Here is a 25423-nt window from a genome sequence, read left to right as displayed (position 1 = left end):
ACACAGTAAACCTCACGCCCTGTTCCTCAGGCGCTACTTAGGCCAACTATCTGGGAGTTCCCTAACCCTTCTGAGACCTCCGTATCCCCTCACCTAAACCCTTCAGGCTCGGACACAACTGGGGATACCTTGGGCCCACTACCAACTCCTCTCTCAACCTCTCACTCATGCCCCACACTGCACACAGCTAACCCTCCCCGCTACACCTGACTCAATGGGAGAAGGGCCAAAGGTCTCTTCCTCAATCGAGGGAAAGTCAGCAAAAGGCAGCATGTACCACACATCCAGCACATCATCCATCGAATCTGTATTCTTCCTCATTTCTGCGATCGGTAGCTGCAGTTTGATCTTCTCCAAATGGAAACATGTGGCCTGCACTGCTCCTGCAGTCTCTTCAGCCTCCTGGTCAGTATTCACAGCACTTCTCTCCAGCTTTTTCTTCCTCATGACTTCCAGATCAACTTTCAGGTTTTTCACTTCATTTGAACTGTCGATGGTCATCTTCAGGTTCCCTTCAAGCTTCCGCTTCTCCCTTCTGAGTTTTGTCTGTAATTTCTTCACCTCCGCAAACTCCCCTCTCCAGGTTCTCAGTTTGCTATTGCCCTCAGTCAGACAACTTTCTTCATTCTCTCCAACTTGTAAGTCTTCCGAATGGTTCCAGATCACTTTCTCCAGTCTCTCTGTCTTCATTTCAAACTTGATTCTGTAGAGACAGTCACTGACGAGCTGCGACCTTCGCCAGCCCTGGCACATGTCCAGAAAACACTTTAACTCTGTAATTCTCAGCCGCTCCTTCAACGACCTCACTTCATATTCTCCTGAGGCAAATCCAAATACCAAGAGATCATCCACATACACCAAAACTCCAAACGCCTCCACATCTCCTATGGTCTTCCACCTGCCCCGCAGGAAGGTTGCAAGGGCTCCAGATATGCCCTGTGGCATCTTTTTGGACCCAAAGACTCCTAGGGAATTTATAATGGCCGTCTTCTCCTTGTCTGCCTCACTCATCGGGATCTGGCAACATCCACTCCTCAGATCCAGCACCTTAAACCACGTCGCACCACTCAGACAGGCCATCGCCTCTCCGGCCCTCAGGGCCATATTCTGGTCACTGACAGTGCGCATCTTCAACGTACTATAATCCACACACACGCTGCCTACGTCTTCCACGGCTGTAAGGGGCAGTCGCCGCAACCTCTCTCTCTCCGAGGTGTCTTCAGCAGTCAACTCCCCTCCCTCGTGGTATTTCGCAGCATCCACTAAGAGGGTCTCACCCTCAGATACTTCCCCCAGGCCAAACCACCACTGGCTCTTGTTTGAATTTGGTATCGGCCCAATGCTGCTACACACGTCCGCAAAAGCAGCTCGAAACTCTGGGTGCATCGACAATGCCTCCAAGCAGTGCTCACCGGCCTCCTCCGGGCAGGCTCCCAAGCGCACCAGCAGGATATTGGTTCTCTCTAGAACAGAAACGCTGCCCGTCTCAACAGCGTCTGGACACATCAGCATTAACGATTCATGAACCTCAGACACCTCCACTTTTGCCTCCAAGAACTCCATTTTCACTGACCAACAACTGTCGTCTGGATAGTCAATGGCACTGGTACCCCAAATCTCCAGTGCCCTCAATGTCGTCAAGGGTAAATGCTTCCAATGACGGTTATAAAACAAACTGTACAGCAACTTAACCGGCGCCCCGGTGCCGAGGATGGCTTTAACTTGACTTCAATCCATCTGTAACAACACCTGTGCGCATGGCCCCTCTAAGCCTTCAGGAATAGGGTCTGCTCCTTTCGGGAGTTCCTTGGTACATTGCTGGGAACGTGCTCCCCCAGAGACCCCAAGCCATTCCCCCACTGGGCCTCCTCTAAGTTTCCCGACACCCCTCGAATCAACGGAACAACTGATCCCCTTGACAGATCCCCTTGGCACCACAAGCAAATTATCTGCCCCCCTAGGCAAAAGGGATACCCTAAAAACTTTCCACCAATCTCCTGCCAAGGATATGATAAGCCCCCCAGCTGCGGCATTTGACTTCCAGTCGAACCACACACATTTTCTCACACTTTCCCAGAACTGGCAGCTGTCACTTCGAGGTAATTGCGCCCGACAGTTCTAACAACGTCACCAGCCCGCCTTCTCAAACTTTTAACCCGTCCCTGTCACTTTTCCTCAGCCAAGCACTGCCACTCACCCAACAACTGAGGGGTCCGCTCCGCCCATGCCTCTGCCCCTTTAGGGCTGGACGTTATTCCAACAACTGGGTGGAGCCCACCACTGCTGAAACATCCCAACCTGTCACTCCTCACTCTCCCAACAGTACGGACAACCCATGGTCCCACCACCATTTCGTCAGCACTAGTCGGAACTCGAACAACGACCTCCAGGCTACCAACAGCAGCCACCCCACCCAACACACACGCAGTAATAACCAGCAATCGCACACCCACAAAGGCACACCAGCTCTTCGCCGCAGACACAATCCAAAGAGGGTGATCACACAGCTTCCACAGAAATCAATCCCGGACGAGCACCCGCAATGTAACCCCCTGAGTTACCTCAGGCTCGCTCAGCTCGTTCCCGTCTAGGGGGAGCAAACTTCGGCCCCGCCAAACTGGGTAATCAGCTGGTGTGGATGCTGTGTGATGTCCCTGCCTCGCCCAAAAACAGACAGTACACCATAAGCGATTAAATGAGTACAATTTATAAGGGTTATTATAACTAAGTGATTAATAACGATACAGTATATATGAAGAGAAAAAATAAAGAAAAGGCACCAAACTTATCAAAGTCCAAACCACTTCGTGCACAACCGTTGGAGCTCAATTACTGAAGTCTTCTGGCCACCATTCGATCCCCTCCGAACTCCTCGACTCGCAGCTCAGGACCCTCCGAGTGGTCAACCAAGCACATCTAGCTTCATTCCCCCTCCTCGGAGTTCCTCCTGGCCTCGGACCCCCGCTTGGGGTCCGTTCCTCGCCCAGCTTACAGCATTGCGTCCTCTCTCTCGACCCCCTCGCGCCGATCTGCCCAAAAGCCGTCAACAAAAGCTTACAGACTCAGAAGAAAGAACATTAATCCCCATTTGGTTTACAAAGGAATACAATTCTCGTTATCAGTAAATTTTAACCCAAACAAGCTTCCAGCACTCTCTCACAACAAAGGAGCATTCCTGCTTTTAACAAAACAAAGAAGCCCTTTTGATTACATACACAGTAACAAAGAAAAAAGAAGAAACCCCCTTTACAGTTCACTAATATTTTAACCCCTCGCTTCGGTATTCAGAGGTTCAAGGAGGCTTCAATTATACCAGTGCCTGAGAAGAATGTGGTAACCTGTCTCAATGACTATTGTCCAGTCGCACTTACATCCACTGTGATGAAGTGCTTTGAGAGGTTTGTGATGAAACTTATCAACTCCTGCCTGAGAAGTGATTTGGATCTACTCCAACAGATCACAACATATCAACAGCAAATGCCATTTCAACGGCTCCACTCAATCCTTGAACATACATACATCAGGATGATCTTCATTGACTACAGTTCGGCATTCAATACTATCATCCCCTCAAAACTAATCAATAAGCTTCAAGACCTGGCCTCAATACCACTGTGCAACTAGATTACACAGGCAAGTCAGTTTGGATAGGCAACAACATCTCCTCCACAATGTTCCTCAGAACAAATGCACCACAAAGAGTATGCTAAGCCCCCTGCTCTACTCGCTTTACGCTTATGACACTGAGGCTAAGTACAGCTCCAATGTCATATTTAAATTTGGTGATGACATCTCTGTCATTGGTGATGAATTAGAATTATAGGAGGGAGATTGAAAATCTGGCTGAATTGTGCCACAATAACTACTTCTCACTCAATGTCAGCAAAACCAAGAAGCTGATTATTGAATTTAGGAGGAGAAAAATAGAAGTCCATGAGCCAGTCCTCACCAGGGGATTCAGAAGTGGAGAAGGTTAGAAACTTTAAATTCCTCAGTGTTATCATATCAGAGGATCTGTCCAGGGCCCAACGCGTATCATTATGAAGAAAGCATTGCAGCACCTCTACTTTCTTAGAAGCTTAAAAGATTCAGCATGACATCTAAATCTTCGACAAACTTCTATAGTTCTGTGGTACTGATAATATTGACTGCTTGGATCGCGGTATTGAAACACCAATGCCCTTGAACAGAAGATCCTACTAAAAGTAATGGATACAGCTCAGTCCATCATAGTCAAAGCCTTCCCCACCATTGAGCACACCTATACGAAGTACTGTCGCAGGAAAACAGCGTCCGTCATCAAGGACCCTCACCACTCAGGCCATGCTTTCTTCTTGCTGTTGCTATCAGGAAGGAAGTCCAGGATCCGCAGGACCCACTCCACTAGGTTTCCCCTCAGTTTTTACCCCTCAGCCATCAGGCTCTTGAACCAGAGGGGATAACTTCATTCAACTTCACTTACCTCAACACAGATCCCACAAACTATGGACTCTCTTCAAGGACTCCTCAACTCCTGTTCTCGATATTTATTGCTTATTTATTTATTATTTTAGGGTTTTTGTTTTTGTCTTTTGCACATTGCTTATTTGTCGATCTTTGTTATGTATAGTTTTCATTGATTCGATTGTGTTTCTGTGTACTTACTGTGAATGTCCATAAGAGAATGGATCTCAGGGTGGTATATGGTGACATATATATACTTTGATAATAAATTGACTTTGTACTTTGAAATTTGAACTTTCAATTGAAGGAAATTTCTGCTAATTGGGAAATGCAGCATGACCAGAGTCCCACTGGATTTAAGAGCTGATGACTGGGTTAAGTCAACTCCTAATGAAAACATCTAAGAGTCAGAGTTGTATAGAGTGGATATGTATAGCATGGAATTGTAAAGCATAGAACTGTATGGCGTGGAACTGTATGGCACGGAACTGTGTAGCACGGAATGGCATAGCTCTGTGGCCCATCATGTCTATGCTAGCCTTTATGCCCATCTACACTGATCTTATTTGCATGGATTAGGTCTGTATCCTTCTATGTTTTGCCTATTCAAGTGCCTATCTAAATGTCTCCTAAACATTTGATTTCACAACCATCTCTAGCAGCAAATTCTAGGAATCAACCACACTTTGTATAAAAAACCCCTCAAAGTCTCAACAAGCGTAGCCTATCCAATCGCTTCCCAATAATTAAAGTCATCTGATCCAGTCAAAGACGTGATGAATCTTCTCCAGCACAACCACATCCTTCCTATTGTGTGACGAGCGGAACTGCATGCAATACTCCAACAGCAGTCTAATCAACATTTTTAAACATTGAATATACCATTCCAATTTTTATATTCTATGCCCCGCCTATAAAGATAAGCATGCCAAATTCCTTCTAGAATCAGGATTGGTTTATTATTGTCACATGTACCAAGATACAGTGAAAAGCTTGTCTTGCCCCATGAGAGGGAGGAGAAGTGAGAAAGTCCAGGGTGGGTGGGGTCTTTGACTGTGCTGGCTACTTTACTAAGACAGTGAGCAGTTTAGGCAGAGTCCATGGAGATCATGTGATGTGTTGAGCTGTGTCCACAACTCTCTGCAGTTTTTGCAGTCATGTGCTGAGTAGCTGTCATACAGTACATCCACTTGTGCATTGATAAAAATCGGTAAGGGTAGGCAGTTCTACCTGTGTTGCCACTTTTGGTGAACTATCAACATGAATCATAAGTTTTTCTGTGTCCCTCAACACGACTTTGTGCCTGACCATGTACTACCCCAATCTGATTTCAAAATAGAAATCCTTGTCAGCAAGTGAGTCACAGCTCTCTCTGAATTCTGTCAGCATGCTGATTTAGGATCCAATTAATTAGCTCTGGAACATTAAGCTGCCAGTACTGTTCTCAGCCATGAGCACAGTACTCTGGTTGGAGCATTCAGTATTAAGAAGGTGAAGATGTTACATGTCTTGGAATGCGTAAAGATGGATGAGCCAGATGAGATATATCTCAGGATGTTATAGGAAGCAAGGGAAGCATATCTAGGACTTTGGGGAGATTTTTGCATTGTTGTTAGCCACAGATGAGACAGCAGAAGACTGTTGTTCCTTTTGCTTAAGAAGGGAAAAGTCAACAGAGATAAGCCACAAAGCTCCAGGTTGATGGGCCTTATGTCAGTGTAGAGGAAGTTCTAGAACAAAATACGCTAAGGAATAGTATTTAAGTATGTACGGTAAATTTGAAAGGTTGATGCTGATCAAGGATAGTCAGCAGAACTATGTAAAAGGAAAATCCCATGGACATCTATTCTGAGAAGATAAATGAGATTAATGAAAGCAGAGCAGTAGATGTTGTCTATAGAGACATTACCAAGGTGGTTGATAAGATCCAATATAATAGGCTGCTCGAGTCGAGTATCATGTTCTCCTAACTGTTGCTGGGTTTCAAGAAGATTGAGTCACCTTGGATCCAGTGTAAACTGGTTAATTGGATACAATTGACTTGCAGATAAGAGATAGAGGGGGTGATTACTTTGATTGGAAGTCTGTGACTACTGCTAGGTATACAGCGGGAACTGGTGCTGGGATCTTTGTTGCTTGTGATATATATATAATGTGGGAGTATCAGGGTCACTAACATACGTCATGAAATTTGTTGTTCAGTGGCAGCAGTACAGCACAAGACATAAAAATCACCGGGTTAAAATAAATGACGTGAAAATTGGTGTGGTGGATAGTGAGTAAGACTATATAAGGCCATGGGCTGTAATATGGCAGGTGGGATTTAATTCAAATAAGAGCAAATCAAACAAGGATAGTATATACTGTATACAATAAAGAGTAAGGCACAAAAGAAGGTTGATGAACAGAGGGACCTGGGGGTTCAAGTCCTCAGCTCCCTGAAAGTAACAACACAGGTGACTATGATTGCCTTTGTACATCAGGCCATAGTGTATAAACATTGAGAAGTTATGTTGCTCCCCTGTAAAAGGTTAGATCATACTTGAAATTGGAAATGATTTATTATTGTCACAGGCACTGAAACACAGTGAAAAGCTTGTCTTTCATTCAGAGTTCAAAGTAAATGTAAAGGTATTATCAAAGTACATATATATCACCATATACTACCCTGAGATTCATCTTCTTCTGGGCAATTCACAGTAAATACAAAGAAACAGGATAGAATCAATGAAAAACTGCACACAACTTGTCAGACAAACAGTCTGTAAAAGACAACAAACTGTGCAAATACAAAAAGATTAAATAAATAAATAAATAAATGGTTTTTATTATAATAACAACAAATAAAAAAAAGAAATAAGTATTAAGAATGTGAGATGAAGAGTTCTTGAAAGTGAGGCCATAGGTTGTGGAAACAGTTTGGTGTTGGAGTGAATGAAGTTGAGTGAAGTTGTCCCCTCTGGTTCAACAGTTGAGGGATAATAACTGTTCTTGAGTCCTGAGGCTCCTGTACCTCCTTCCTGATGACAACAGTGAGAATGGCCTAGGTAGTGGGGGTCCTTAATGATGGAAGCTGCTTTTCTACAACAGCACTCTATATAGAAGTGCTCAATGGAGGGGATGGTTTTACCCACGTTGGATTGGGCTGTATCCACTACATTTTATAGGCTTTTCCATTCAAAGCAATTGGTTTTTTCAGACCAGGCAATGATGCAACCAGTCAGTTAGCTCTCAGCCTATTGACACTTTGCACCTATAGGAGATTGTCAAAGTTTTACCTGTAGATGACATGTTGAATTTTCGCAAACTTCTAAGGAAGAGGAGGTGCTGGCGTGCTTTCTTTGTAACGGTACATACGTGCTGGACTCAGGACAGACCCTCTGAACTGATAACATTGAGAAATGTAAAGCTGTTCACCCTCTCCGCTTCTCATTCCTTAATGAGGGCTGATCCATGGCCATCCAGTTTCCCCCTCTTTGGTGTCGTTGACACCGAGTGAGAAGTTGTTGTTGTGGCACCACTCAGCCACATTTTCAATCTCCCTCCTATATGCTGTTTTGTCACCACCATTGATTTGGCTAAAATGATGAAGTGCAAGATCATAATGAGGTAGACTGTGAGTTCAGGAGTCCATCTTAGCATTCTAAGAAAACTTCCAATAGTCTTACGACAGCTGGGCAGAAGCTGGCCTTAAACCCGGTGGTACATGCTTGAGAATGGACGGGGTCCATCAATTTTAGGTTCCTTAAGTTCCATCTTAAATTAATTGAAATTCAGAATATTCACAGCTCAGGAGCATTCCAATCGATCTAAATAATCCTCGCCGGTGCTGGGGTTGAGGCACACATCATCTCCTTTATTGCTTCTCCTGTCTTCATTCAATTACCCCTGAACAACATCAATTCTTTTCACATGAACCACTCCCTGTGGAAGAAAATCTCTGTTCCCACTGCTGTGTGGATAAAGAAGTTTCTCCTGAGATCCTGATTTGACTTCTGACTGACCATGTTGCAACCTCTACCACACCGATTCCCCTTTACCTGCCTTCAGTTGGGCAAGAAGACTATCCTAATGCTGACATGGTGAAATGTGTTTCACAAGGTCCTTGGCTCACTGTTGAAGCTCACTTTCTTCCATACGAGGATCTTGCAAACTCAGAAAAAGAGTGCTAAAAGACATTGTGAAAGAGAATTTGATTTACATAACATATGAAACTATCATAAATATGAAATAAAGTTTAGGTAAGACCATAAAGCCATAGGATATAGGAGCAGAATTAGGCCATTTGGCCCATCGAGTACACTCTGCCATTCAATCATGGCTGATCCTTTTGTCCCCTCCTCAGCACCATTCCCTGGCCATCTCCCCATAACCTTTGATGCCATGTCCAACCAGGAACCTATCAGGCTCTGCCTTAAATGCACCCAATGACCTGGCCTCTACAGCTGCCTATGGTAATAATCTCTACAAATTCACCACCCTCTGGCTAAAGAAATTTATCTGCATCTCTGTTTTAAATGGATGCCTCTCTATACTAAGGCTGTGCCCTCTTGTCCTAGGTTCTCCCACCATGGGAAAAATCCTTTTCACATTTACTCTGTCTACAACTTTCAACATTCAAAAGGTTTCAATGAGATCCCCCCTCATCCTTCTGAATTCCAGTGAGTACTGACCCAGAGCCATCAAGAGTTTCTCATATGATAACTCTTTCACTCCCAGAGTCATCCTTGTGAACATTCTCTGAACTCTTTACGATGTCAGCACATCTTTTCTTAGACGAAGAGACCAAAACTGTTTACAATGCTCAAGCCTTAGCATCACATCCCTGCTCTTGTATTCCAGACTTCTTGAAATGAATGCTAACATTGCATTGGACTTTCTCACTACTGACTCTACCTGCTAATTAACTTTTAGGGTGTTCTGCACAAGGTCTCCCAAATCCCTCTGCATCTCAGATGTTTGGATTTTCTCCCTGTTTAGAAAATAGTCTGCACATTTATTTCTACTACCAATACCATGCATCTTCCAACGTAATATTTAATTTGCCACTCTCTTGCCCATTTTCCTAATCTATCTGAGTCCTTCTGCAGCCTACCTGTTTCCTCAACACTAACTGCCCCTCCACCAATCTTTGTGACATCTGCAAACTTGGCAACAAAGCCTTCAATTCCATCATCTAAATCATTGATATACAGCATAAAAAGAAGCAGTCTCAACGCTGACCCTTGCGGAACACCACTCGTCACTGGTAGCCAGCCAGGAAAGGATCCTTTTACTGTATTCCCATTTACTGCCTCCTTCCAAATAGCCAATGCTCTAACCACACCAGTAACTTTCCTGTAATGCAATGGACTCTTAACTTGGTAAGTAGCCTCATGTATGGCACTTTGTCAAAAGCCTTCTGAAAGTCCAAATATACAATATCCACTGCATCCCCTTTATCTATCCTACTTGTAACCTCCTCAAAGAATTCCAACAGGTTCATCAGGCAAGATTTTCCCTGAAGGAAACCATGTTGACTTTGTTCTATCTTGTCCTGTGTCACCAAGTGCTCCATCACCTCATCCTTAACAACTGACTCCAACATCTTCTTGACCACTGAGGTCACTGGTCTCTATCCATGACCTTGATTGTTCTCGGCAAATTTTTCTACAGAAGTGGTTTGCCATTTCCTTCTTCTGGGCAGTGTCTTTACAAGACAGGTGACACCAGCCATTATCAATACTCTTCAGAAATTGTCTGCCTAGCTTCAGTGGTCACATAACCAGGACTTGTGATATGCACCAGCTGCTCATACGACGATCCATCACGTGGCTTTGTGTGACCCTGATTGGGTGGGGGGGGGGGTCTAAGTAGGTGTCACTCCTTGACCAAGGCTGATCTGCAGGCTAGCAGAGATGTATCTGCACCCGGCAGGTAGAGCAAGGGTCAGAAAGAGAATAAAGCTCCTGCTTCACCATCCCATTACAGGCTCTCATTACAAGGACAAAGCAGGTTGAAATAAACATAGGCTGCTTGACTTCACCCAGGATAAAGTAGCCTGTACATAGGGTATCCTATGATCCACCCTGAACGGTCATTCCCTCCACGACCTGTACACAGTGATTGCTTTGTACACCAGATACAAATTGCATGGCAGCCGCGCTAAAAGAACTCCAAACCTGTTACCTCAACTACCAAGGTCAGCAGGTGCAAGGGAACACCATTATTTGCAGATTCCCATCCAATTTGCAATTCACATTTTTTAAGGTGGTACAAGCTGAGCACCATATTGTTTTCGCACATTTTCCTATGGCACAGGAGACCAATCTACCCATCAAATCTATGTTATCTTTCAGAGCAATCCAGATGATCCCCTTGTGCTACTGACTTTCCAGAAACCAATTCTCTCTTGCTTGCTCATCACTTTCCACTGATGCTCCTGCCATACGTTTGTACTGTGTGTAACTTAACCATAATTATTTAACCTTCCAGCCAGCAGGTCTATGGAATGGGGGATGAAATCTGAGCACTCCACAGAGGGAGGAGGAAACTCCACAGTGAACCTGTGCACTTCACATTGATAGCCAGGAGTGAATACAGGTCGCTGGAGCTATGGAGAAGTAGCACTATCTGCTGCACCATTGAGCTGACTTGGAAATATATTGCTAGCCCTTCAACATTGAATCTAAATCCTCGACTTTCCTGCCCTACAGCACTGTGGTAGGTTAATTTGTCCTTGTAAATTGCCCTGTTTTTAGATTAGGGTTAAATTGCAGTTGCAGGCGGTTGCTGGACAGTGCAGCTTGAAGGGCTGTATATCTAAATAAAATACAAAAGAATACCTTCATCAGGAGTTGGCAGGTTAGGGAAATTTAAGGATGGCCAATGAATGTTAAAATAAATGTTAAAAAAATGTTAGCTGTAGATACAAGTCATTTAGTAGGAGGAAATGTAGAAAAAATCAGTAAACAAAATGACAGATTGAGTAAATTTTTTTTTGTGTTGTGAAAAATAGATTTGTTTTAGGAAGTAACTAATACAGTGCTAATTAAGTAACTAATCTTGAAGTGCTAGTTCCCAAGTTATAGAAAAGTTGCAAGTAACTCATGAACTTGCATGGTTATAACAAGTTCCCTGGAAGGCAACACATACAAAATGCTGGAGGAAACTCAGCAGGCCAGGCAGCATCTTTGGAAAAGGGTAAACAGTCGACGTTTCAGGTCCAGACTCTTCATCAGGACTGGAGAAAAAAGATGAGAAGTCAGAGAAAGAAGGTGAGGAGAGGAAGAAATACAAGGTGGTAAGTGATAGGTGAAACCAGGAAAGGGGAAGGGTGAAGTAAAGAGCTGGGTAATCAATTGGTGAAAGAGATAAAGGACTGGAACTTGGGGAATCTGATAGGAGAGGACAGAAGCCATGGAAGAAAGGGAATGGGGAGGAACACCAGAGGGAGGCAATGAGCAAGCAAGGAGATAAGGTGAGAGAGAGAAATGGAAATGGGGAATGGTAAAGATGGGGGTGTCATTACTGGAAGTTTGAGAAATCTATGTTCATGGCATCAGGTTTGGAGGCTACCCAGATGGAATATAAGGTGTTGCTCCTCCAACCTGAGAGTGGCCTCCAGCATTTTGTGTGCATTATGTGGATTTCCAGCATCTGCAGATTTTCTCTTGTTTGTGCATCTGAAAGGCAGATGGTACATTGATAGAAAGGAGATCTGACAGTAAGGTGTGAAAGTCCAAGAGTCTTGCTGATATTGTACATGGCTTTTGGTGAAATTTAATTTGGAGTAACATGTGCTGCTTTAGTTTCTATACTTAGCATCAGGTGTATTTGTCTTGATAACAGTGCAGTGTAGACTCACGGTGTCCTTGAGGTGAGCGGTTGTGCTAGCAAAAGCACTTTTTGTGAGATTGTACTCTACTCACTCTCTTCATGAGGTGATCTCATTAAAATAGGAAGGTCCTGAGAAATAGAATATGTAGATACAGAGAGGCTCTTTCTTGAGCTGGAGATTAAAGGACTCAGGATATTGCCTTAGGATTAGGATTCTATCAATTATTTGAAGAGAACCAAGCCCTTGGAACACTCTAATCCAGAAGACTGAGCATGCAGTTACTAAGTATGAGAATTATACATATTTTTTAATATTATGGGCATCAGAAGGCATATAACTTGAACAGGAATGTGGAGCAGTTTCAAGAAGAAATATGGCTTACACCTGCTATTCCTTAAGTTCATTTCATAAAGTTGGTCCTACTGTGTAACCCTTTCTGACCTATCGCACATGTGACATTTCCTTTCTCTTATCCCATTTACCTACAAAGACTGTTCTATCAGGTAGCAATCCAGCTATCTTTTGAACACTACATTTCAATCTGCTCCTCTACTATCCCTGGCAGTAGATTTTAGATATCAGAGTTTGCTAGTTTGCTGTGTAAAGCATATTTTCCTCAGGTCACTTTGAACTTTTTTGCCAATTATTCAACATTCCACATCCCTTTTTCTTGACCCCTCTGTCAAAAAGAAACGGCTTCTCTCCTTCCCTGTGCCAAGAAGGTCAATGGTTTATTCACATAACTGGAGTTTCTCATTCACAGAATGGTTTTGATAAACCGCTTCTTCATAACTTCCCTGAAATGTGGCACCCAAACCATGGCAAGATGTAGCAAGAGACAAACTCAACAGGTCGAGAAGGATCTGTGGAGGGAAAGGAATTATCCATGTTTCCGGTTGAGATCCTGCATTAGGACTGAGGAGTAATGACCACAGAGCCTGGTGTGGGCAGAGGATAAGTAGAGCAACACACACAAAAGGCTGGTGGAACACAGCAGGCCAGGCAGCATCTATAGGAAGAAGTACAGTCGACGTTTCGGGCCGAGACTCTTCATCAGGACTAACTGAAAGAAAAGGTAGTAAGAGATTTGAAAGTGGGAGAGGGGAGGGAGAGATCTGAAATGATAGAAGACAGGAGAGGGAGGGGTAAAGCTAAGAGCTGGAAAGTTGATTGGCAAAAGGGATACACAGCTGGAGGTGGGCTATGTGTTGCTTGAATTTCCAGCATCTGCAGATTTCCTCGTGAGAGGATTAGAGTTGAGACAGAGGAAGGTGGGTGTCAGGTGGACACAAACAAAGGAAAAAAATGGGGGAGATGGAACCAGGTGGGTGGAGGGGAGGGTGAAGGTGAAACAAAGTCTGGAGGGTGGTGAGTAGAGACACAATAGCTGCTGGTGTCGTGGTTTCTCGTGCCCCACAAACAACCAGGAGATGCAGAAGATTCTTCAAGTAGTATTAAACTTTAATTTGAAAAGCAAAGTTGAGACAGTCATTGAGCTAGTCGCTGATTGCCCACCGATCCTTGTACATAGCATTTTTTATAGCAATCTCCTGGTTTAGTTGTATTAGCATATCCAATTGGTCTATAGTTGGTATCACAAGTACATCTGCCACAATTGTTTCTACCTATTGACTTAATCATGTTCTAATCTACATCTCTTAGCTACCTCACATTAACACACCATTGTCTTCTACATTCAATTGGATACATGCATAGCAAATAGCAAACTCAGACTACATAATCCACATCTCTTAGCTACCTCTCATTAACACACCATTGTCTTCTACATTCTTAAGATTTCATTCTCCAGCAAATAGCAAGTTCAAAGCTGACTACATAGTTTTGGTTACACAGCAAACAATGCAACTTTTATACTCCAATACCGGTAAACCTTTATTGATGTGTAATTGAGAGCATGTTGACCTACTGCATGACAGTATGGTACATTAGCTGCAACAAGATCAACCAAGAGCACTTCAGCAAGTGATCACGACTGCACGGAACATTATTGGGACACAACTACCAGATATGGAAGCCATCTGGAATTCACAACATCTACAGTGGGCTTGCAAAATTGTGATGGACTCATCCCACCTGTTCAATCCCCTACCATCCCAGCAGGAGTGACAAAAACATCTCTACACTTTCTCCCTTTCTCCCCAGGGTTGACGTGCAAGTGAACGACGAGCTATTTTAAGAGTTGTTTGTTTTTAATTCAGTTATAACTTAGATGTCACTCTAAATAACTCAGACATTATTTAAAATTTACTCATTGAGTTTTCAGCAACTGAATTGCCAAAATGCTATTTTGCACTGAATGGAATAGAACTGCAATCTCATTGTCCTCAGCAACTACAATAAAGCTCTACCAGCTACAAGTGTGGAAGGCTGATCAGTAAGGAAGGTAATAATGGGAACCTTCTGTGATGGGCAGATGGAACCAGGTGGAAGTGAAGATCCAGTGGGCGAAGTGTGTAGTTAGTAGATGGATGGGGACAAAATGGGTGATAGGGACTGGGGGGGGGGGGGACAATATAGGAAAGAAAGCAAAAACAAAGAGAACAGGGGCTATATCAAAAGGAGAGAGGGAAACACAGTTTGAAGGGTTACCCGAAATTGGAAAATTCAGTGTTCATGCTGTTGGGTGGTAGATGATTCAGGAAGAATTAAAAGCACTAATTGATTTCATTTACACCACTACCCTCTCAGCAAATGTATTCCAGCTCCCAATTATGCTGTGTAAAAAGATCTTAACTTTCTTCCCCCTTGTATCTTTAGCCTAACAGTCTTAAATCTTTGTCTTCTGGTGGTTGAACCATCAACTAATAGAAAGAGCATTCCCCTATTATCTTTTCTAAACCTTAAGACATTGGAGCAGAATTAGGCCATTTGGCCCATTGAGGCTGCTCCAACATTTAATCATAGCTGATTCATTTCCCTCTCCAACCCATTCTTCTGCATCCTCCAGTAATCTTTCAGCCCTGACTTATCAAGAACGTATTGACCTCCAGCTTTAATGCATCCAATGACCTGGCCTCTACAGCCACCTGTGGCAATGAATTCTAGAGATACATCACCCTCTGGCTAAAGACATTCCTCCTCATCCCTGTTCTAAATGGACGTCCCTCTATTCTGAGGCTGTGTTCTCTGGCCCTAGACTCCCTAACTATAGAAAACATCCTCTCCACATCAACTCTATCTAGATCTTTCAATATTCAATAGAATTACAATGAGATTCCACCTTCCCCCCAATTCTTCTAAATTCCAGCAAGTAAGGGCCCAGAGCCATCAATCATTCCTCATACAATAAGCCTTTCATTCGAAGAATCATTCTCGTGAACCTCCTCTGAGCCCTGCCAGCACATCCTTTCTTAAATAAGGGGCCCCAAACCGATCACAATACTTCAAGTGAGGCCACACCAAAGACTTATAAAGACTCAGCATTACATCTTTGCTTTTATATTCTAGTCCTCTTAAAATGAATACTCACATTGCATTTGCCTTCCTCACCACCAACTCAACCTGCAAATTAACCTTCCATACGATTTTCTCCAGTTCCACTAGAAGATCTTTGAATCCGCTCCATCCGCCACAACAGACAGGATCTCCTGGTTGCCACCCACTTCAACTCTGCTTCACATTCCCATTCAGATATGTCTATACATGGCCTCCTCTATTGCCATGATGAGGCCAAACTCAGGTTGGAGGAGCAACACCTCAAATAACTGTCTGGGTTGTCTCCAGCCCCTTGGCATGAACATTGAATTTTTCAGCTTCCAGTAATTCCCTCACCCTCCCTTATCCCAGTTTCACTCTGCCTCCTCCTCCAGCTGCCTATCACTCCCCTCATGGTTCCACCTCCCTCTACTAGCCATAGTGCTTTCCCCTTACATTCCTTCTTCACCTTTCCTGCCTAACCCCTCCCTGCTCCCCCTCCCCCACCCCTTGATCTTTCCCCTTACCGGTTTTTCACCTGGCACCTACCAGCCTTCTCCTTCCCACCTTCTTTACAGGGCCCCTGCCCCGTCCCTCTTCAGTCCTGATGAAGGGTCTCGGCCCGAAACATTGACTGTTAATTTCCACGGATGTTGCCCAACCTGCTGAGTTCCTCCGGCATGTTGCTTTGACCCCAGCATCTGCAGAGTATTTTGTGTTTATATCTTTGAATTGCCTATCATTTATGACTTGCTGGTCTTGTGGACCAATAAAAATGATTTCTTGCCATCAGTTTCACGAGTGCTTGCTTATATGCAGCCACTGGTGGTATGTAAACTGTGATCAGGATAACGGATAAAAACTCCCAAGGCAATTAGAATGGCCTACATTTAATCAGTAGTTGTTCTATGACATTAACAAGAAATTGACATTACCCCAACAAAAATTGACTAAAAAGCATATTCTGCCACCTCTTTCTTTACAAAGGTTCAATCCATTCTGAAATTCATAAAACCTTTCGTTTGTGTCACTGCATCTGGTGTATCCACATTTAACTAAATTTCAGTGTAACAAACAATTGAGATCTGCCTCTGATAAAGCAGCCTTGTCCTGAGATTGTCAATCTTATTTTCTAGAGATCATTGATGTAGTTTTATGGTCCGTTGTTAAGACGAAATTAACATGCTGCAGATTGCATTGGAAGTAGTTCAAAAGGGGTATACTTAAAGAGGAAAACTGGTACAATTTCCTGCAGCCCACATAGAGTCACTGATGTACACTGGTGCCATCTTGCATCTTATTTCCTCTGTGCTCTTTGCATCCTTCCGGAAGAGTGGCAACTAATATTGAATCCAACTTTTAAGTTATGTCTCAGTGCTTTGTACAGATTCAACATAATTTCCCTACTTTTGTACACTGTGCCTATTTATAAAATTCTGAAATAGCACTTAGATTTCTAACCACTTAACATTCCCGATCATTTTCAAGAATTCATGCACGTGTACACCTAGGGCCCTGTTACTGCACATCACATTACTTATTCTATATTTTATAATTTATTCTGGCAGAAACACAAATTAAAAGAAATTTGCATATAAAATTGCTGAAAGGTTATACAAATGCAAAGCACAAACCATTTCTATCAGCAGGAACATCAATAACAGGAGGATTAAGCATAAATGGCAAAAGGATCTGAGAGGGAGCTGAAAAAATCATATTTCACAGAGAACATGGTGGGCATCAGTATTTCTTGCCTGAACATATGAAAAGCAGAAAGCATTCAAAAATATTTGGTGATCTGTGTCATAATATGCAAAATTACAAGGTTGAGGCCAGGAATGTGTCATTTTTCTAGAATAGATTAAATGGTTGGAAAGCACAAGTGATGAAAGAGAAATGACAATCCAGTATTCTTTGGGTGGATAAATGCTGATGTGGCTTGAATGGTCTGTCTGCCTATTGCAGTCTCTATGTATCAGCACAATACAATGTTGGTTAGCTGAGTGTGCATGTAACATTACATAGACCAAAGTTCAAAGAAAATTTATTATCAAAGTACATACTGTACTATATAAGTTGCTATTTACAACCCTGAAATTTGTTTTATTGCAGGCATGCTCAGTAAATCCATGAAACATAATTGAATCAATGAAGGACTGCACCCAACAGGGCAGACAAACAACCAATGTGCAAAAGGCAACAAACTATGCAGATACAAAAGACAAATAAATAAATAAATAAGCAATAAATATCGAGAACATGAGATGAAGTGTCCATGAGAGTGAGTCCATAAGTTGTGGGAACGGTTTAGTGATGGGGCAAGTGAAGTTATCCCCACTGGTTCAAGAGCCTGATGGTTAAAGGGTAATGACTATTCCTGATCCTGGTGATGTGAGACATGAGGCTGCCGTACCTTCTTCCTAATGGCAGCAGTGAGAAGAGAGCATGACCTGGATGGTGGTGTTCCTCGATGATGGATGGTGCTTTCCTGCAACAGTGCTTCATGTAGATGTGCTTAGTGATGGGAGGGCTTTTCTTGTGAAGGACTGGGCCACATCCACTTTTTGTAGGACTTTCCATATCCACTTGAAATGCAACCAGTCAATATACTCTTCACCAGAAGTTTTAGATGTGATGCTGAATCTTCACAAACTTCTAAGTGGAGGTGCTGCCATGCCTTCTTTGTAACTGCACTTACGTGCTGGGCCAATAGATGAATCCTCTGAAATGATAATACAGAGGAATTTAATGTTGCTGACCCTCTGATTCTCCAAATGAGGACTGGATCATGGACCTCTGGTTTCCTCCTCCTGAAGTTTATCAGTCCCTTGCTGACATTAAAAGGGAGGCTGTTGTAGGGCCAGTTGCGCAATGGATAATGTGTCTGACTACGATATTCAATCTCTCTCTCTTACATGCTGATTTGTACACAGCCTTGACTTGGCCAACGTTTGTGGTGTCATCAACAAACTTAAATATGGAACTGGAGCTTTGACTAGCCACATGGTCATAAGTAGAGAATTGGAGGCTAAGCACACAACCTTGTGGTGCACCTTACTGGTGGAAATTGTGGAGATGATTGATGTCTGCAAGTGAGGAAATCAAATATCCTATTGCATAAGGATTCAGAATCAGATTTAATATCACTGGCATATGTCATGAAATTTGTTAACTTTACGGCAACAGTACAATGCAATACATAATAGAGAGAAAAAAGCTAATTACAGTAAGTATATTAGTTAAATTAAATAGGTAGTGTAATAAATAAATAAATAAAGGTAGTGAGGTAGAATTCATGGGTACAATGTCTATTCAGAAATTGGATGGCAGAAAGAAAGAAGCTGTTCCTAAATCATTGAGTGTGTGTCTTCAGACTTCTGTGCCTCCTTCCTGATGGTAGCAATGAGAAGGCATGTCCTGGGTGATGGGGGTCCTTAATGATGGATGCTGCCTTTTTGAGGCACCACTCCTTGAAAATATCCTAGATACTACGGAAGCTGGTGCCCATGATGGAGCTAATTTTACAGCTTACTTTGATCCTGTGCAGTAGCCTCCCCCTCCCCCGTACCAAACAATGATGCAGCCAGTTAGAATGCTCTCCATGGTACATCTGTACAAATTTGCAAAAGGTGTTGAGGCCATGGTCTTGAAACTTACTGATTAGTTTTGAAGGGATGATAGTATGAATGCCAAGCTGTAGTTGATTGAGATCATCCTGATGGATCTTTGCCGTCCAGATGTCTTATGGTCGAGTGAAGAGCAAATAAAATAGCATTTGCTGTGGGCCTATTAGGCAGGGCAAACCAAAGCAGATCCAAGTCACTTCTCGGGCAGTTGTTCATATGCATCATCACCAACCTCTCAAAGCACTTCATCTCAGTGCGACTGGGAGATAGCCATTGAGGTAGCTTACATGTTCTTATCCACCAGTATAATTGAAGCCTGCTTGAAGCAGGTGGGTACCTCAGACTGTTGAAATGAGTGGTTAAGGATATCCTGGAGAGGGTTGAAAGGAGGTTCATGAAAATGATTCCAGGTTTGAACTGCCTATCATATGAAGAGCGTTTGATGGCTTTGGGTCTGTATTCACTGGAATTCATAAGAATTTGGGGTGACCTCATTGAAACCTATTGAATGGTGAAAGGCCTTGATAGAGTGACGTGGAGAGGATATTCCCTATGGTGGGAGAGTCTAACAGCAGAGGAAACAGCCTGAGAATAGAGAATCGCAGTTCTGGAATTCAGTAAGATTGGAACAGAACAAAATTGGATTTATTATTTCAGACACATGTCATGAATTTTGTTGTCTTGCAGTACAGTGTAAGAGAAAATAGTTACAATTTAAAAAATACTAATGGGTAAGGGGAATAGAGAGGACTGTTCTGAAATCTGATGGTGAAGGGGAGAAGCTGATCCTAAAATGTTGGGTGTGGGTCTTCCAGATTCCAGCAGGCTGCTTGTAGGTCAGATGTTGATGCTTTTTGCTCATACTGTGGGACAACTGACGTGCTCTTCACTGGACAGCCAGAATGCAGTAACTCCAACACCGCTGCAACCGGATTCCACACATACTATAACCTCCTTAACACACAATTTATTCACTCCTTTTTTTGCGGGTTTGCCTAGTGATACCCAGGCACAAGTGCTCCACCTCAGCCTGCGCCTCCATTTTTCTCCCGCCCAGTCTGGAGTTATAGAAGTCATTAACAGAAGCCATTTCCACCAACTGACGTCGAAGAAAACAATGTGCACGAGAGAAAACGTCGACTTAATAACAGACACATGTTATGTACCCCTGGGGTTCATGTTTTCTGTGGACTATCACTTTAAAATGTCGGGGAAATGAGACTGGCTTTTGGACACTGTTTGAGCTGTTACAGAGAGATGGACGATGTTTATACGAACTCTAAAGCTTGTTTTGAATATATGCAAGGTCAACTGGCTGTGGAATCGGACACACCAGAGACAAGGAAGACACTGAGCTTAGTGTGCCCACGACCAAGGTGGGGTTTTTGCTCACAGCGTGGACAAAGGGGTGACCGGTGGGAAGCTATCAGTGTGTTTAACCCCGGTCTGGGTTGATAGCTTACCGTGGAAAATCGGCATTCTTGTTTGTGTGGTCGCAGTCGGGGACTTTAATAATAAAGTTTCGGGAGCAGGAGGACAACGTGGAAGATTCGACGGCATCGGCACTGGGAAGGCATCTCCCTCTCTCTCTTCAACCTACTCAATTCAAATTCCAGAATTGAACTGACTTCCTACCCATACCACCGTAAGACTGTATCGTTTTATCACCTGAGCTGGGAGAAGCTTGGGAGAGTATATATGCATATACTCCGCTAACCTGTTTACCTTATCTTGTTTTATATTACTTTATCACGTAGTTACTAATAAAAGTGTTTATAACGGAAGACTCAGACTCCGGGTGTGTACATTTCTGCTGGCTCTTTTCAACCCGTTACGGACAAAACACGCTCCACAACAACCTGAGGGACTCATCGAGCGAACAGTTCCCGCCAGCCCCGTACCGAGGCCGCCCAACACCAGCGCGCATGCGCTCGAGGAAAACCCGAGCCCTGCGCATGTGCAGCGCTAAGCGCCCGGTTTGCCCTGTTGAACCGAGGGGGGGGGGGGGGGGGGAGGGGCTGCGACACGCACTTCCTTCCGCCAGGTCCCGGATGTGGAATGGATAAATGCGGGCTGTTAACCCCTGCGCTGCCGCCGAGGCGGGGAAAGCAGCGGTTCTGGGCAAGGCGGGCGGCCGTAAGTACTCGTGTGGGGGAAATAGCATGTAGAGCGGTGCGTGGTTGCGGTTGTCTCTCCCCTTCAGGACGCGGTCTGCTAAGCCGACATGCGGTGGCCGGGTCTGACAGCAGTGTTGACGTCGCCCTGTTTTTCCTCCAAATGTCTAATTGGGCTGAAAGCCGTGGGTGGTTGTCACCCGGTTTGGAGCCCCATTAGACAAAAATCCTGCGCTACTTGCTTGGCTTCTGTACTACAGTCAGTTTTATAATTGAAAGAAGCACTTGTTTCTATTGCCCATCAGAAGACAATGATTCCTGGCGATATTGTCTGCCAAATTTCATTCCATTTTCTCTTTGCCCCTTTTGTAAATACTGTAGGGGTGGGGGCAAAATATGAAATGACTTGACAAGGTATGCAGACGTGGCCTAAGAGGAGCATTGTAGTTTTTTGTTTATTTTGATGATTAAAATCTGATTTCAAATCTGACTTTAATTCTTAGCTGACGAACTATGACAGTCATATGATCCTTCCGCATACCTATTTTCAATGTTCAATGTGAGATGTATTTCGGAACATGCATGTTGGCAAGGATATCTAGCCTTTGACCACCACGGCCATCCAATTCGAGGTTTGTTTCTAACACAGTGATTGTTACTTAAAAGCCTTTTGGCTTGGGTACTTTGCAAATTACAACACAACTAAACGTGCAAAATTATAGAGAAAAACATAAAGGTCAAATGATTCCGATTGCCTTTTATTAGATTTTGAATGACATTGCAAGATTATGCTTGTGTTTGACTGCCAAGAAATATCTGGGTCGGGACAGTTATGCGTGTATCGTGCAAGTATCTTGCAAACGTATTTCTGTATGTTCGTGCAGCAAATTATTAATGGACAGCATTCACTTTAATGCGGCTTCCATACCTCCAAAGATGTATTTGCCGTAATTTGCAATGGCGAGATAGGTTTTAGTTATTAAGTGTAGAAATATGGGCATTGTATGTGCTTAATCATTTTTTTCTACAGTACGCAACATGTCTGACTTATTTAAGTTTTCAGAAAAGAAGCTCTTTGTTTCTGTTTCTGTTTCTGTTTCTGTTCAGGTTCCTTGCCAATGACGTTTTCAAAATTGGATGTTGGTTTTAACGGGGGAGCAAATTGTTCACAGTTTTGAAATCTGCATGACTTTCAGTGCACTTGATTTGCAGTTCTGAGGGATTTTCCATTTTTGCATATATACATTTATAATAACATTAAAATGGAAAGCACGAAAGGAATGGTGAAAAGGGGGAATCATCCTTTTGAGTTTTATTAAATATTGTTTAGTGGAACTAAGCAGTAGTATTAATGATTGAATTACAATGTTCGGAGCACAATTTGTATCTGAATTAGTTGCCTTAAAAATGAATCCCGAGGTTAGCTAGGTAATTCGTGAATTAAATATTTGAAGGGATGGTAGATTTTTAAAGCTTTTTTTAATATTTTGTGCGTTACTTAGTTGGGTAATCTGTGTTTGAGAAAAGACAGGAAAACCTCTGGATTGCATTTTGCATCTATTCGAATAGGTGGTGGTATTGGCATCTGATCACTTTTTTGAACTATTTTGCCATTTTATTGGAAGCTGCTGTAATTTCAACGTATCTGAATTCTGTGGTTTTGTTTGTATTGGTATTGATTTGCATATTTAACAGACTTGGCACCAATGTTTCTTTTATGCTGCTTCTCAAATGTGTAATGTGCTATTTACTGTACGGTATGTTCACATCCATTTTTTGGAAACTTTGAGTGTAGGATTTTGACTTTACAGTGCGAACATCAGGTTGTGAAACAGAATAGTTCCATGTTGGATGGTATTAAATTTGATTGTTGCTTGGCATGCCAAAAGTTCATCCTTGGCTAGTCTATAAACATTCTTAGTTGGCAGTAAATGTGTGCTTCAGGATAACTGAACATTTTTGGGGACTGACACTGAAAATGATGATTCAGCTATGCAAGATCAAAGGTGAGTTTATTGTCAAATGCACAAGTGCATGTGTGCAGAGGTACAGTGGAAAACTTTCAGCCGCATCACAGGCACGTAGCATCTTGTAAACAGCATTCTCAAAATGTCAGGAAGATGCACTGTGTTTTTAAAATGCATTATTAAGATAAGCACTTGCTATGATGGTGGTCATGTCATAACTGAGCAAACATAAAGAACAGTAGCACACGCAAAATGCTGGAAGAGCTCAGCAGACCAAGCACCTTATATGGAAAAAAAATGAGTCCTGGTGAAGGGTCTTGGCTCGAAACGTCAACTGTTTACTCTTTTTTTCCCCCATAGATGCTGCCTGGTCTGCTGAGCTCCTCCAGCATTTTGTGTATTTAATTTTGATTTCCAGCATCTGCAGGTTATTTTTCTAGTTTGCGAAACAAAAACTGGAGCCAATTTTGTATTGCCTGCATTTTAAAATCCCTTGCTGACTGCAATTTACTCATCTTTTTTGTTGTGTATGACTGTAATGTAGATTTTTTTTCCTGAAGGGCATTGCCAAGTTGAATGAGCACATTGGAATTATGATTTGTTATGCATAGTCTTTGGAAGACAGCATGACCTTTTTTTTGCTGTTAGAAAGAAAGCAAGAAATAATTATTCATTATTTCAATCAAATTCTCTGTTCATTATCTGTTTGACAGTTGCCATTAAAACCTACTCTTCTTTGCCATAAGCCTATCCTCCCAGATTTGGATTTTTGTCTATTTGTCCTTGCAGTTCATGTAAGTAATGAGTATTAAAGGTGTTCTGTTTATGCCTTGGAGAGTGGGATGAAGAAAGAGGAAGTTAATACTTCAAATTGATAACCATGTGGAATAAGTTACATGAAATTAAAAATTTTGAAGTACTGATTTCTAGCAAAGTAATGATAAAGAAAATTGTTCACATTATCTAATTTTTTTTAATCGATGTTTTTAAAAACTTGATTAATGCCTGAAATTGTTGGGCTTAAAAAGTGAGTAATTTGACTTTCCCCATAATGGAGAAAATATACTGTAAATGGTTTTTGAATTGTTTTATCAGGTTAATTATATGTGCCACTAATTGCTTTGTTTTTGCCACCTTCAAGCTTGAATCAACAGGTATACTTTGTTTTGGAAAATACTTCCATTTATATCATAGCGTTTTGTGCATTGGGTGCCTCTAAAGGAAAAAAAAGCTGGTCAGTTGACGGGTCTTGTTTTTGTTTACAATGTCACAATGCGTAAAGGTAAAACTGTTTTTCAGTTTAGTGTAGCAGCATACTTGATATGCAAGGAATTTAGCAGGGAAAGAAAGGAGCACTTTAACTAATTTCATCATGATCCTGATTTTGATGTGAAACTCCTTGACTTCATCCCAGAGTCCACTAGCTATTTAGTCATGTCAACAAGAAGTTCAAAGACCATACGACAGCCGACAAATAAAGGCTACAAGATCTGTCTGTATGCTGGTGAAGTTTGAAAATCTGCTGGGGAGGAACTCTAGATATAAATTTACAACCACAGTTCCTATATCTGGGAAGAGAAGGATATGCCATGAGACATAAGAGTTATGATTCTTAAAGTAAGAATGCGGTTCTAACTCTGACTAGAGATGTCTTCCTGCTGTTTGCTACAGGGAAGATGTAAGAATCCTCAAAATATTCCTCTAAGTGACTGGTGAGCTTTTCTTCATTTAGAGGCACAATGGATGTAATCTTTACCACATGGTATTTCCAAGGGAAAAATAAGTAACAGTATCAAACACTGTATATTGCCTTTTTGTCCTCCTTAAATGACTTGCACTCCATTGATCAAGAGGGTTAGTGAAACATACTCAAATTTGTCTACAGTTTGAAACTTGTCTCCAATTCAAAACAGCAGTGAGGTCATGGACCATATAGGGATTTCAAAAGAGGAGAGGCTTTCTGCCTTGAGGCAGATTACGATTTTAAAATCCCCAGGTCCTGACTGGCTGTCTCCTTGG

The 25423-nt window shown here is 42.6% G+C and overlaps 2 protein-coding genes across 4 annotated transcripts in view; both read left to right on the top strand.

Annotated features, from left to right (window-relative positions):
- Positions 1-21145, top strand: part of dapk2b (death-associated protein kinase 2b) — a 205671-nt gene extending 184526 nt beyond the window's left edge. For 2 of the 3 annotated variants that reach the window (XR_009507185.1, XR_009507186.1), the window contains one exon: positions 17810-21145. The gene's annotated coding sequence lies outside the window, so the exon portion shown is untranslated. The remainder of the gene's footprint in view (positions 1-17809) is intronic. The other variant, XR_009507188.1, reaches the window with a different exon arrangement.
- A 263-nt stretch (positions 21146-21408) lies between these two features.
- Positions 21409-25423, top strand: part of herc1 (HECT and RLD domain containing E3 ubiquitin protein ligase family member 1) — a 281806-nt gene continuing 277791 nt past the window's right edge. The window contains exon 1 of the mRNA XM_059946004.1: positions 21409-21459. The gene's annotated coding sequence lies outside the window, so the exon portion shown is untranslated. The remainder of the gene's footprint in view (positions 21460-25423) is intronic.

Source organism: Hypanus sabinus, chromosome 21, assembly GCF_030144855.1.
Source record: "Hypanus sabinus isolate sHypSab1 chromosome 21, sHypSab1.hap1, whole genome shotgun sequence".
Taxonomy (NCBI): Eukaryota; Metazoa; Chordata; class Chondrichthyes; order Myliobatiformes; family Dasyatidae; genus Hypanus; species Hypanus sabinus.
The sequence above is the reverse complement of the archived record's forward strand: the minus strand, read 5'-3'. Positions and strand labels throughout refer to the sequence as shown.